Raw genomic sequence first — 15,508 nt, 5'->3', positions numbered from 1 at the left:
GTCAGATTGACTAAATTGGTAACTCAAACATGACATGTGGACTGTCATGTTAGCATCGTGAATCACAACATCAACATCGTGAACTAGCCGCCAATACTATAACGATTAACGAAGAAAAACATTAGTCAAAGGATCAAGTTGAATTTTTTTCTGAGTTAGAGAGTTACATTAAGAAAAAAAAATAGGATTAAATTCATTTTTTTTAAGTATAAAGACCTCTTATGTTTTTTTCCCGATTATTTACTACTAGTTTAGCAAATCAGATAAGCAAGGGCAGTTTGTCGGTTGATTACAGGGCAAAGCAGATAAAGGAAAGTATATCCATCGTGTTTCTGCCATTCATTTATCTATAAACCGCAGGCAGCATTCAATCCCTTTCTATTTCCTCTCATGGATTCAGAAGTGGTTATCGAGTTCCCAGGCCTCATCAGAGTCTACAAAGATGGCCGAGTCGAAAGACTCAGTGGAACCGACTTCGTCCCACCATCAACTCACCCCCAAACCGGTGTTTCATCCAAGGACGTAACAATAATCCCCGAATCCAACGTTTCGGCTCGTCTCTTCCTCCCAAAGCTCACCAACCCCAACTAAAAGCTACCTCTCCTCGTCTACTACCATGGCGGAATCTTCTGTACATCATCACCATTCACTTCACAGTTCAGTAATTTACTCAACGCCTTGGTTGCCGAAGCCAACGTGATCGCAGTGTCGGTAAATTTTAGAAACACACCGGAACACCCTATCCCAGCCGCATACGAAGATTCTTGGGCTGCTCTCAATTGGGTAGTTTCCCATTGCAACAGCCAAAGCCCCGAACCATGGCTCAACGACCATGCCGACTTCGAAAGACTGTTCTTAGGCGGTGTAAATTGTAAGCACCGGTGCCAACATTGTTCACAAATTAGCCATGGCTGCTGGAGACTCCGAGTTTGGGCTAAACGTGGACATTCTGGGGATTACATTGGTGCACCCATATTTCTGGGGGTGTGAACCCATTGGTTCCGAGGCATTACAACCGGAAGCAAAGGCTCGTTTGGATAAGTTGTGGCCATTTGTGTGCCCGGAAACCCGGACAACGATGACCCGGGGATAACCCGGAAAGCGTAGATGGAGCGAGCTTGGTGGGGCTAGGGTCCAAGAGGGTATTGGTGTGTGTGGCTGAGAAAGATGTGCTGAGGGATAGAGGGAGGCTTTATTACGTGGCATTGGGGAGAAGTGGGTGGATGGGTGTGGTGAAAATAATGGAGACGGAAGGGGAGGGTCATGGGTTTCATTTGATTGATTTGGAGTCTCACAAAGCTAAGGATTTGATCAATAGGTTGGCTGCTTTTTACAATAGGGATAAGCCTCATTTCCTTTGATGTTTTATTATTGGCTTTATTTGCTTCACTTCCCATGTAATTCTCTCCATTTGCTTCCATTGTAGGATCAACTTGTTTGCTAAAAGGATTGATTTTTTATGATTTCTTTTACGTTTTTCTTTTCTAATATTTCAAACATTTTAATTCAGTGTAATAATAGTTAAATCATAATTATAAATTTCAAATATGAATTATTAAGCGAATATGAAATATTAAAAAACTAAAATATTAGGTTGAAGTTATTTAGAGCTGTTGACAAAGCATATTTTGATAGAAAATAAAAGGTTTAATTAAAAAAAATAAGTATTAGCTTACTATTCTAAGAGAAAACAAAGTGTTTTAAGACTAATATTTTAGAGTTGTGGGTCTTGATTTTACTTTCACATAGACTTTTTTAACATTCTGTAACACCCATCTCCCGTATATCTTTCCGTACACGAGATACATGTATAACATCACTTTTAAAATATTTCCTCAATTGAAAACCCGTAAATTTTTTTTTCTAGATTTCTTAAAACATAACATTTGTTTTATCTACAGCAAAACATTAGTTGGAATTTGTTACGAGGTTCTACTTAAATACAATTCAGAGCATTTTTCGTAATTTAATTACATGCCAACTAAGTTTTTCAAAATAAAATGGATTGTCCTATTATTACCAACGAGTCAACCTTAATTGATTATAGCTTCTGCTACTGCTGCACTCCTTGCTTTGCTAATCTCTGCTTTCACCTACGCGTGAAATCAACACACGTTAAACAGTTACTTAGTGAGACATAATATTGTAAAGAAACATTAATGTATACATAAGTATATCATGATTATTTGGTTTTGAACTAATTCGTATCATCCACAAGGATTAGATGAGTTCATATTATCTAACTCATGTTTCTTTCATACTATCATTCTAACATTCTTAGTATGTTCATAATACCTTTCTTTCTGTACATTTTCCCATTATTCTTTTGTAATTATTCATTATTTCCATTTATGTCATCCTTTCATGCCTTTAATGCACCGTTATGCATTTCATTTATGACATCCTTTCATACCTTTAATGCATCGTCATGCATTCAATTATGACATCCTTTCATGCCTTTAATGCACCGTCATGCATTTCATTTATGGCATTCATGCCTTTAATGCACCGTTATGCATTTCATTTATGAAATAAAAACATATTGAATACCATAAAACATACATTAAATTAAACACATTCTAATTTGAATCATTGTGAATCTTTTTCATCTCAAATAAATACAATAAATGTACTCACCTGACAATCCTTGTTAATAAAATGTAATGGTGTCTAGTTACTCAGCAACTTTATCTTTACACTTGTTCTTGCTAGATTTAGGAGCTTGGTTATGATCTACACAAGCATCCATTAAAAACACATACCATACCAAATATTAGTATATTCCCTAACACTTATACTTTAATAATACTCAAAAGTACTATTATTTCAATTTCTATAACAATTTTAGCATATCTTATAATTCCATGCTTAATAGTATTGGTAACCTTACCATGGTATCGATACTTCTATACTATGGTATCGATACCCCCTTTTAGTATTGATACCATTTCTATATTTTGTAATTTATGGTATCGATACCTTTCTCTCAGTATGGATACTACTATACTATGGTACTGATACTCTCTTTCAGTATCGATACCATTTTGGCATTCTGGAATCCATGGTATCGATACTTTCCTTTTAGTATCGATACCCCATCAGTATCGATACTAATTGCATCAGTATCGATACTGTTCATCGCATTTCTACCCATTTAAACCTATAGTATCGATACTGTTCTTCCAGTACCGATACCCCTACTCAAATTTACCATTTTTTAGCCTGATGTTTACTACCTTTTCCCTTAAATGTCTTACTTTTACCTCCAACATTAGTATTAAACTCTTCTTTACTTAACTCAACTAACTTTCCTTCATTTAGCTTCTTATAACATCTAAAATCTCCAAAGAACATCTCAAACTAAGAATCATACCACTTTTTCTAACATGTTTTTAATCATATTCAACGCTTCTAATCTCTTATTCACTCATTTGACAAGTCAAATATACTAATAAACTTAATAAAAACTAATATATCAATATACCCTTCAGAAACTAATTTCCCTAAATCTCAAATAAAACTTCATCTCTTAGTTTTCATCTTCTTTAACCCATCCTTAGGCTTACATATCACTTAATGTTCCAAGAGCAAATCAAAATCGTAAGGAAGAACTAGCTGAAGGAAATTTACCTTTTATATGGAGGAGAGCACAACCCACAGGAGGAGGAAGAAGAAGAGGAGTAAGTAACTTAACTAAATATTTTACTTTCCCCTTTTTCTTAAATCCCTATTTTTTATAAATAAGTTTTAATTTCATTTCATTCCAAAGGACCAAAATGTACTTTCAATTATCCTTTTCTTACTAATTGGTCTTACTCAAATCATTCCTTATACTTTAACATTTATTAAATTAAACCCTCAAATTTTTAAATTCTTTCAAAATAGTCAATGACCTACCATTTGGGGCATTACACATTCTCTTTTATATAAATGGGTTTTCATAATGGAAGTATTTTATAATTTTTGGGGACTTAAAATTTTTTATTTCAAAAAATAAAAAATAATGAGGTGTAGATGAAATTTGATGCACTAAGAATAGATATATTCTCGAAATTTAAGTATTTGATATTAGAATTGTTCAATTCCTTTTAAAAATAAACTATTTTTTGGTCGTTATTTTTTATTTTTTGTTTTCCTATAAAATCAGGGAGGGAAAAGCATAAAATTAACATATGTTACATGTCTCATATTCATTAAATATTTTTTTTTCTAAACGGACAATTTCAAAATGAAATATATACATGTTTGGTTTTATAAAATATTTTTTATTTTTATTTGAGTTTGTATCTATCTTTGTTCGAGTTTCTTAATTAGATTTAATCTTTCATTGTATGGTCATTGTGTGATCTTAAGTTACTAGTTTTGTTTAAATGATTATAGGAGATTTTCTTAATTATGTGCTTAATTTACGATTATGATTGTAAATCTTTATTGTAATTTGGGATATTTACTATTTTGAATAAATTTAGTTTCTTTTATCAAAAAATATGTTTTTTATTTTATTTGTTCATATTTTTAGAAAATAGTTTTTATTTTCAGTTTTTTTAAAATTAGAAAACATTATTGGTTAATATAAATGAAAACTTGAATTCAAAAATAAAAATAATAAAATATATTTGATATCTAATTTCATCAAATATAGATGAACAAATAGTTATTAAATAATTAAATTAAAGTATAATTATTAAAAAAGTATATTGCATAAATTTAACATGTGAGTTATGCAAATATAAAACAATAAAATTGAGAAAAAAAATTATAACTCAAAAATTATTTTAGTTTATAAAAGAATATAATGTTAATGCATACGGGATATTGATTCATTTTAAAAAATATACAAAAACATATTGTTGTAAGAAAGAGCAAACAAAAGTGTCATTAAAATTAAAAATAAGTTTAGTGGTATTTAAGGCCCTCAATTTTTTAGAGAAAAACTTAGTGTAATCCCTTAACTTTTTTTGCGCTAAATGTGACCCAAATTTTGAGGGAAAATCAATCTAACCCTTTGATCAACAAAATTGAACGTTGACCATTACAACGCTTACAATTCACAAAGCTTACATGACAACTAGAATGTTGATATGATAGTTCACTATAGTATTGTGGCAGTACACGATGGACGATGATGTTATATATGGACTCAATTGATTTTTTACTAAGTTTGAGGGTCTAATTGCTTTTTGTAGAAAATTTGAGGAATTATTTAATTTTTTAGAAAATTTAAGAAATTATTTGAATTTAAAATACAAATAATTATTAAGATATTTAATATATTAAATATAAAATAGTATAAAATTAAATTATTAAAAGAATCAATTTAAGGACCACATTGAGTATAAAAAATATCTAGGGGCCATATTAATTTTTTTGTAAAAGTTGGAGGGTTTTAGATATTATTAAGTCAAAAAATTGTTGTTAGAAAGATTTAAATATGTATAAGTTAAGTTAAAAGTCTAGATCTCATTTTTCATATTTTTTTAAAATTTCAAAAATTTAAAAATATTTTATATGTTTTCATATTTTCACTTTTTTTATTTTTCAAAAATCATTTTCTAATTTTATTTGATTTAATAAATTTTGGAATAAATTAGAGAAGTAGAAAGTTGACTCATGAATGTCCACATCGAAAAAAACAAAAAAAGAATTGATGTCCAGATCATTACGTTGGCAATGACAATTAACTTAACAGTTGGTTGTTGCTTGAAATGATTTTTGTTTCCCTTAAATAAAAAGGAAATGGGATTTAAAAAAAAAGTAGACTTTTTGAATGATTACATAATTATAAGGTTAGTGTCGATATGACTATCATTCTTAAAACTATGTCAATATAATCACTTAATTATATAAATAATTTTAATTTAATCACCCGTCGCTAACATTTAACGAAAGTACTTATATGGAAGATAACAAAATCTGTATAATTATATATTTAGTTCTTATAAATTATATATTCTCTCATTTTGTTCCTAATTTCAATTTACTTTAATAAATTTACTAATCCAATCAAATTGTGATACATATCATCACCTGATGTCAGTGTTTTTTTAATTTCAATTTCAAAATTTTTCAATCTAATCAAAAGATGACAAATGTCACCTTTTGAATTGAAGAGAAAATAAATAAGAAATGAATTTCCGTGACGAAGGGACTTAAACTTGGATTCCGAGGGTGGCCTTCACAAGACTAAACCACTAATCAAATTCACACAATTATTAACATGTTGATATATATAACTTGTTCAGGTTTAGGGGAAAATTAACTTAATTGGATTTGAATCCAAAATCAATCAGTTACCAAATAAGCTTTAATCAATAGGCTAAGATATTTAGGAATCAATTATAATATTGTATTGTAATCACCATTTTTATTAGACTATTATTATTATTGTTGTTGTAGTAAAATATATATAGTAAACCATCATATAAACTAAGTGCATTAAATAAATACAAGTATTTCCCAAAACCCACTACAAGTTACTAAACCCAATTAGAAAATCTGAAGCCTACACATGAAAAGGGAGGAAACTATGGTTTTTCATCTCCATCTTGTGTAGCCACCTAACAACCGTTGGATCTGTTTTGATCCAACGGCCTAGATCTTTTAATATTAGGGTTTCTCAAACCCTAGTATAATATCCTTAAGATGTCAATCATCATGTTGTGTCGCCACCGCCAAGAGAGACCCTTCACCTTCTAGTCGCATCGATCATCATGTCATTGTAGTTTGAGCCATGACAGATCACTGAAAATCTAGGGTCATTAATGTGATCCATGCGTGACCGGTTTGCCCCCTCTCTGTATGCTTCGTCCCAATCCACCATGGACATGCAAACAAGAAAACAAAATCAGTGTGCATAAAAGTAAAAGAAATGAGGGATTTTTTTTCAGTTTTCTTTTTTGTAATCTAAAGATTATATAAGGTCTCTAAAAAGCGTTGTAAATGAGGAGGAGAAGATTACATAGATTTGAACGAAAATACAAAGAAAAAAAATTAGAAGGTATCTTTATTTCATTTTTTACATTTCAGTACCTGTTTTTTTTCGTTCCAAACACACAACTAAAGGAGAGTTCAGGGATCGATTTATTTACCTTTAGACGTGTGGGGTGCTTTCATCGGGGCTTCTCTGGTCTCGTTTCTGGTAGATAGAGAGAATATCAAGGTAATTTGGAGGACTTTTGGGTTCGAGTTTTGAAAATAAAACTGAAAAGGAGAGGATCATAAATTTCTAGGTTTAGGTGTCTCGACTAACACTGGTGGTGCTCGAAGTAGAGCGACAATCCAAGTATGGTGGTCGTTTGTCCTCGACTTAGAGATGGGAGAGGCATCCCTTGAAGTGAGTAAATGGAAAAGTGAGAGAACTAAACAAATTAGGTAAAATATTTAGGGTTTCAGGTACAGATGATTTGTTGTAAAGTTGGGGTCAAAATGTTGTTATTTTCCATTTTCCATTTCCATCAGTGGTTTGGGATGATAAATTTTAGGAACAATCACATTAAACCATCTTAACTTTAAGCGTGTTTTTACAAAATAGTCACCATTTTTGTATTTTTTTCATATATTTTAATTTTGGTGCTCTTATTTTCTTTAATTTTCATTTAGTCACTTAATGATCATTAATATTTTATTTGATCTTGTGATTGTAACACTCTAATCCAGTCCGACCCGAAGATTACTGAACCACGATGTCACACGAGACTACCTAAGTGGCAAACCCAAAAAATTTCTTTTTAAGTCGACTGATTATAAAGTACCGAATAAAAATCTATACATACTGAATAAATAAAAGCATATTAATTAAGTTTTACAAATACGGGGGAGCTCCTAAAATATTCAAAATAATAATACATCACTGAGTTTAAAATAAAAGGTTATGAGTGAGTAATACAAGAGTCCATAGTAGTACATGCCCTCTACAAGTGACTCAAGACATACTCTGAGATACTCGACTGGATTTGATCTGTTGTGATAGAATATCTGATAACGAAAACTCCCCACAAACGATCTCCTAGCCTGCGCACGAAAACACATGTCAAATGTTGAGCTTACAAGCTTAGTGTCTCACTAAAAACTTTACTATACTAATCCAGTCCGACCCGAAGATCACTGAATCACGATGTCAAATGGGTTCACCTAAGTGGCTAACCCAAAAATTTTCTTTTTAAGCAGATTGATTATAAAGAATCGGATAAAAATCCATCAATATTGAATAAATAAAAGCATAGTAATTAAGTTTTACAAATACGAGGGAGCTCCCAAAATCATCAAAATAATAATACATCACTGAGTTTAAAATCAAAGGTTATGACTAAGTAATATAAGGGTCCATAAAGGTACATGCCCTTTACAAGTAACTCAAGAAATACTCTGAGATACTTGGCCGGATCTGATCTGCTGTGCTGGAATATCTGATGATGAAAACTCCCCAAGAATAATCTCTTAGTCTGCGTATGGAAACACATTTTGAACGTTGAGCTTACGAGCTCAGTGCCTCACTAAAAACTTTACTACACTACATGCATTCATTAAATGTATTGGCTAGTGTCACAGATATAAAGGCATATAAGATATTGATCCATCCTACTGAGGCGGGCATTATGGTACGAATGAGGGTTCTGTATCTCAAATTTTGCATAAGACATACACCCAGCCAACTCACTCCATCGAGTCTTGGGGCATCTGCGCCCAACTAACGGTTTAAGTGCCTTCTCAGTGACTGGGATATCCGACTGTAAGACTGTATCTGCTAGTGTAGCTCGGGTGTCCTGGTCATGTCCCGACCGTAAAAAAATGATAGTTTTATTTCATCCTAGCTATTTTTGTTTCCAATTGTTCTGAGTTAATTTAACGTTCTCACTTGTAGTTTTGTTTCGTAGTATTCTAGTATAGATGGGACCCCTAAATCCACTATTGAAATCCTTAAGTTCTCTGCCCAAAATGTTTCGTAGGTACCGATACCAAGCCTTCAGTATTGATATTGATCCCTGAGTATTGATACCAACCCTGGGTATCAATACCATTTTTAGCCTCGATGTTTTGATAATCCACTAACTATCTATACCCCTATAAGGAGTATCGGTACCGGTATCGATACCACCTTAGGTATCGGTACCAAAATTGCCAATTGTAATTTACTAATTGATCTCGTTATCGATACCACCCCATGGGTATCGAGATCGACCCTACAGTATTGATAATCCATGAATGGGTATCGATACCCCTGTTGAATTTACTCTTTGTTTTAATAATAGTATTGGTATTATTCTTCCAGAATTGATATCCTTACTTGAAAATGCCCAATTTGGGCATGAAAAATGCAACCTTTCCACTCTAAAAGTCCTATTAAGGGTCCCAATTGTCTTTAAAGTGTTATGTATGATTAAAGGAGACATAAAGAGGCTTTAAAAATGATGAAAACACCAATTTACGATTTCTACCATGAAGATGCTCTATAGCTCATGCAACCTACCGAAACATATTAGTGACCTACATTGTAGTATATATGAGTTTAGAGTGAGTTGCCTTTGCTTACTAATTGCTGAAATGGTCCAAGGCTCAACCCAAGGTAAGCTTCTCTTTTCCTTTGTTCTTGGAGATTTCTCTAACTTTTCTCTCTAAACAATAATCAAACATATAGGTTATTAGACTTGTTGAGAAGCTTAAAGAGGCATCTAAAATGTCTTTAGAGATTAAAATCCCTAAAAAACATACTGGTTTGATATGGGTTTTTTAAAACCCAACTAAACCCACACTTTGGGAAAATATGGTGGATATAAGAGATTGGGGGTTTGAATTGAAGCTTGAGATGTATGGATTAGGATTTCTACCTTGAAAATAATAAACCAAAGCTGCAAAATTTCTAAGTTTTGACATTTGTTCAAACAAGAGGAAGAATGAGAGTGTTTAAATAAGGAAGAATAAGACAAAGCTTTTGGTGGAGAAAAAGAGATGGCATACGTGATATCATCCTTCTTAATTGGGAATTCGGCTTTCTCTTTGAAAATTGGTGAAATTATACTTTTGGTCACTCCACTATTGTTCCACTTTTATAAACACCCCTTTGCACCAACTATTGGCTCCAACCAAAGCCCAATTCCACTTAAGTTTGGGTCAAGGTCTCTCCTAGGCTAAGGGATTTACTCAAGGTCCAACTCAGGTTATCCCAAACTACCAACCCGGTTTTCAGGGTGTTACAATGATGACTTGATCTGAGGTAAGACCCTTATTATTATGATCTGGATCCTTTTAACATTGTTCTAACAACCAACGTTTCTAACTTTTGACGACTAAACATTCACTATTGACTTTTATTTTATTATATTTTTATTTATAACGCTATTAACCACTAACTTTTTTATTATTTGAACCATTATAAGGTCTCGCGATGACCTACCCCGGGGTAAGATCCACGTTATTACAGTATGGGTTAAATTCTAACTCCCTAGCATTTATTTTCTTGCAATTATATCCTTAATTCTCTTTTAATTTAAGTTCTTTAAATTATGCATTACATTTCATTTCCTTTAAATTAGATGCAATCTAAATTTCTAGTATTCAAATTTTGATTCTTTGGATTATCTCAATTTATATTTCAACATATTTATTTATTTATTTATTTTTATTTCAGCACTTTAATTTTCATTTATTTACAATTTTAGTACCTTTATTTTTCTTTATTTATATTTAAGCACTTTTATTTTCCTTTATTTACATTTCAATTCTTTTAAATTCCAACATTTTCTCTTTTACTTGTTTTTTTATTTGAACTTTATATTATATTTTATTTTTATTTTATTTAGGCCCATATACTTTTTATTCTTTTACACTATTATATATATATATATATATATATATATATATGTATGTGTTTGTGTGTGTAATTAGTACATATTTTTACATGTTAAATATTATTTTTAGATATATATATATATATATATATATATATATATATAATGCACTTGTGCTATATTTATAATTATATTATATTTTATGTATTTATATATTATTTTTCTAATATGATTTATGCCTAATATTTTCATATTAAATATCATTTTATGTGATTAATAAACATTAAAGGGACTTTTTGTGTGAGGAATCCATGGAAAAGTCTCTCAACTATAACAGAAGCGCGTTTTCGAGGATTGTTTATACAAAAAAGGAAATCTTTTTATTCAAATGTTTTCTTAATATCTTTTAATATGATCTTAGTATTAAATAAAAATTAAGACAATAATCTTTTATATGGGGAATCTATGGAAAAGTCTCCCAACTACAAGGGAAGTGCATTTCCGAGGATTATTCATATAAAGGAATACCCTTCAATTTTTTTCTAAAAAGGATCATAATTTAAATAAACGTTTAAATTTACAAAATTTCATTATTCAGATGATGTATTATTGCCTAGGTACCAATTTTGGGCGCTGTTGAGATGCTCATCTTTCTCCACGCGTAACCGACTTATAAACCCTTTAAAATGAATTTTTGGTTAAACGCAAACTAATTTTATCTTTAACTTAATTCTTTTAAATTTTTTAAAGGTATTTATTAGGTACTTAACCTACCTAACCTAAAGTCGATGACGACTACAAATTTATTTGTTTCCAAAACCCTAGTATTTTCTTAAAGTCATACCAATATTTTTATTTGTATAAAAATTGTGTCGATAGCTTGACAACTCTGATGGGGATTTTAGAGAGTCAGACTATAATCGATTATAAATTGATATAATATTTAAATTTGATCCTTTTGTTTTTATTTCAAAATTTATCTTTCCATACATATTTTTTATTCATTATTCATTATTAACATTTAGTTGTACTAATGTGTGATTTCACATTGTTTCAAATTTTTTACCCTTTTTCAAAATTGTTTATTTTTAATCGAGGCAAAGGATTGTGAGTCTTCCCTCACATACTTTGTAAACATCTTGAATATTTAGAGCCCTCTTATTGTGCTCTGTCCCATTAAGTAGGGGTGAACATTTCACCTTCTTGAGAAAATTGGTTCTTTGCATGGGCCTTAGTAAGTAATCTCTGGGGTTCATACCTGATGTCTTTGTGGGGAAATTGGTTCTTTGCATGGACATAGGGATATGTATCATCTCAAATTGAACTTGATCTGCTTAAGCCTGTAATGGGTGAGGACTGATGGTCTGGCAAGCCAAAGGGGCACTAGTAAATGACAATTCGAGGACCTTTTAGTAGTACTGAAACTATGTATGTTTTTGTATTGAAACTTTGATCGTTTTGGTACTGGAACTCTATCATTTTTGGTACTAAAACTCTATTAATGGATCTTCAAGGAGTGTTAAAGAGGGGAAACACACTTAACCTTTACTTAGGATTGATTTGTCGAATAAAAAATATGGGGTTAGAAAGCATGTTTGGGTAGGACCTATTGAACCATGTTTGGGTAAACGACATGTGAGGGTAGGTTTTATTATTTAACAATAGTTCTTACTATTTTATTGGTTATATTATGGATATTAACTTATTTTTGTCTTAGTTTTCTCTCTTTCTTGCATTTACATCTTCATCATCATGATATAGAGGTGTTGATTCACAAAAATGGTTACCAAAAGTAGAAGGTTTTCATATCGATACAGGGGCTCCATAACTAGATTGTCAAATCTAAACGATTGATGATCTAAAAAAAGAGTTAACCTAGGAAGAAAGAGCTCAAAGTTGATCGAAGACTCCCATCAAAGGAACAAAGACTGAGACGATATCAAAGAATCAAATTCTAATTGAATCAAGAACGAGAAGACTGCTCAAGGCTGTGAAGACCATTTTCCCTTGGAAAATCTTATAAAAGTATAGGCTTGGAGATTCGACACTCGCAATAAGCAATTCAAAGGGAAGATGACATTAGATCTTGGGAGAAACATGAATTAGGAAAATAAATTTGACTATATAGTGTAAAGAGGAACTTGTGTTCTGATGAAGGTTTTTTTAGTGGTGGCTACTAATTGGAATTAACACCTTTTGCATCTGCACATATTCATTTTTGCATTGCATGTGTATACATTATATGTTTTAAATCACACATGAAAACATTCATTTAATAAAACATCAAATAATGTGGCAAAGGTTTCTAATCACAATGATCTTGGCCCTTCTACTATAAACAAGAATACTCCACATCCGTACGGTACTAGGAAGATGATTAAGGAAGTTGATGATCGACTATCAAAGGTTGAGAAAGAACAAAGAGAGATGCAGGAAGATGTAAACGACATCCTTTCGGTTTCTCTCCTTGGTCATACTCAGACATATATACTTCATTATTAAGCACATATATTGTTTGACCTTACCACTTGACCCCTCTCCAGCCCTCGTATCCTCATTGGTATGATGGCAATGACACCACGACTACCATGCTAGCGTCACTGGGTGTTCTATTTAGAATTATCTAATTTTTAAAAAAGTGGTATAAAAATTTATCAATATTGAGAACTTAGAATTTAATTCACCAGGTGCGTCGTCTCTCCCATTGCGAAATCATGAAGTTCAAGGGGTGAACATGATCTAGGAAAATGAGAATAGGAGAGTAAAGAGGGATGTCTTATAAATCTAGTCCCAACTGAGCTGGGTATTCAAGAAGTTATATGAAGTTAGTCTAATCTGACGAGTTTCTCAACCAAAGCTTGATACAAGAAATATTAACAATGTCTATTTCTAAAATATCATCAATAAATCATGCTTGATGTTACTAATATTTCTAACAGTAACTTTAAACAGTAGCAACACATGATCATAGCATTCAAACGTAATTCAAAATAAAAATGTAAAAACCAAATATCATTCACAACTTAATAACATACCAATGCTACTTGCTATTCCACTATCTCTAGCAAATAACAAGCTTAGAACAATGATATCTTTGACTGCCGATACTACTCAGCAAAGCTTTCCAGATGCTACAGCACTCCCTGGTAAGGGACTTAGGCTACAATAACTTAAGAAAGATAAAACATTAAGAAGATCTTTTTTGGAGGCGAATAATGGAATGATCTTTTGGCTTAACAATCATTCCAATTTATAGGCTAGAGGAGTTGGCCTTCATCAAATTAGATTCTTCCACGTTGCACGTAATTCCATCCTTGTAACAATTGCCCTTGCCAGCTGTCTCTTCCAGAATAATCCTATAACCACTTGATGACTCATTGATTGTTGCAGCATCCATTCAGCTTCCCATGCGACTTTAACCAATGCTACAACACCAGTGTAAAATTTTTCAACAATATATTCTAAATCAACCTAAAGTAGCCCACTCAGTTCTAATGAAGCAAAACTATGTAAAATATATCAAATATGATCCTAATATGCTCCTAAGAATGTTGAATAAACTTAGGTATAAAAACTCAAATGATAACTCTTTTGGAGAGTTATCACACCCTCAAACCTAAGTCTTTTTTTGTCCTAAAATAACAACATGCATGTAATTAAAAATAACAATAATGCCAAAAAATAGTCACAAAACCAAATTAGAAATTAATTTCCTTTTTCAACCCTCAAACAATGTTGCATCATAACATACAACATGCATATAATTTTGAATAAGAGAATACAATTTCAACTTATCAAAATTAGAGTTCAAAGTGTGTAGTGTGTACAGTTCAAGTATATCCACTCAATACTTAGTTAAGTTAGAAAAAATTGTCACTACTTAGTTAATAATTTTCAATGTTGTAGTAGTCCTTCCATACTAATGTTGGAATCCTCCAACTTATTACCTAAGGCTATGTTGGAGCTACTACCAGCTTTTCCAACTTATTCCCTAAAATTGTTAGAGTCATTACCAACTTTTCCAACTTTATTCAAAAACAAATTAGAAAGAAATTGCTATAGTGTCTAATAACGATATAAGATTGATATTTAAAAGATTTATAATTTATCTAAGTATTGAACACATACACCTCAGTGTTATAGAAAATTCTATGAACCCTAACTTAAACAAATCTTTACAACATTGTTATAGCATTTCATAGTTCAAAATTTTCATCATTGGGCTCATCAAAATTCCATTTAAAAACTTCATTGATTTTAATTAAACTAATCTATGGCATTACACATATGTAAATCCTAAATACAATGACCAAATGCACTATTATCGAATCCTAATTTCCTAAATGAACTAACTAAACAACACCAATGAACAACTCACCCCCAAACCTAAGGGATGCATTATCTTTAATGCATGCAATGAACCAAGTAAAAATAAAAACAACAAAATAAACTAAAACATGAGAAGAGGAAATGAAACTCCCTTATGTGGGTTTTTTTGGGCTTTTCCTAAGACTAATCATGTTAGGTCAAACGTGCTTTGATATCACTTTTGCCTTCATCGAGCCCTTCCACTTTTTATTGGTTAACGTTGACGTGGATTTTGCCACAACATCATAGATTGGAGTGTTGGATGATACAACATCCATCTTAGCTTTTGGTGTGGATGCATGTGTTTACATCTTTGATACTCCCTTGTGTCCCTTAGTGACGTCAACCGGTGCGAC

General features: G+C 31.6%; 1 pseudogene; it reads left to right on the top strand.

Moving 5' to 3' along the window:
• The first annotated feature begins 350 nt into the window (after nucleotides 1–350).
• Nucleotides 351–1,389, top strand: LOC120215575 (annotated as a pseudogene).
• Nucleotides 1,390–15,508: the final 14,119 nt, after the last annotated feature.

Source organism: Hibiscus syriacus, unplaced genomic scaffold, assembly GCF_006381635.1.
Source record: "Hibiscus syriacus cultivar Baekdansim isolate YM2019G1 unplaced genomic scaffold, ASM638163v2 tig00110123_pilon, whole genome shotgun sequence".
In the NCBI taxonomy this organism is placed as follows: domain Eukaryota; kingdom Viridiplantae; phylum Streptophyta; class Magnoliopsida; order Malvales; family Malvaceae; genus Hibiscus; species Hibiscus syriacus.
Note: the sequence above shows the minus strand (reverse complement) of the source record. Positions and strands in the feature narration are given on the sequence as shown.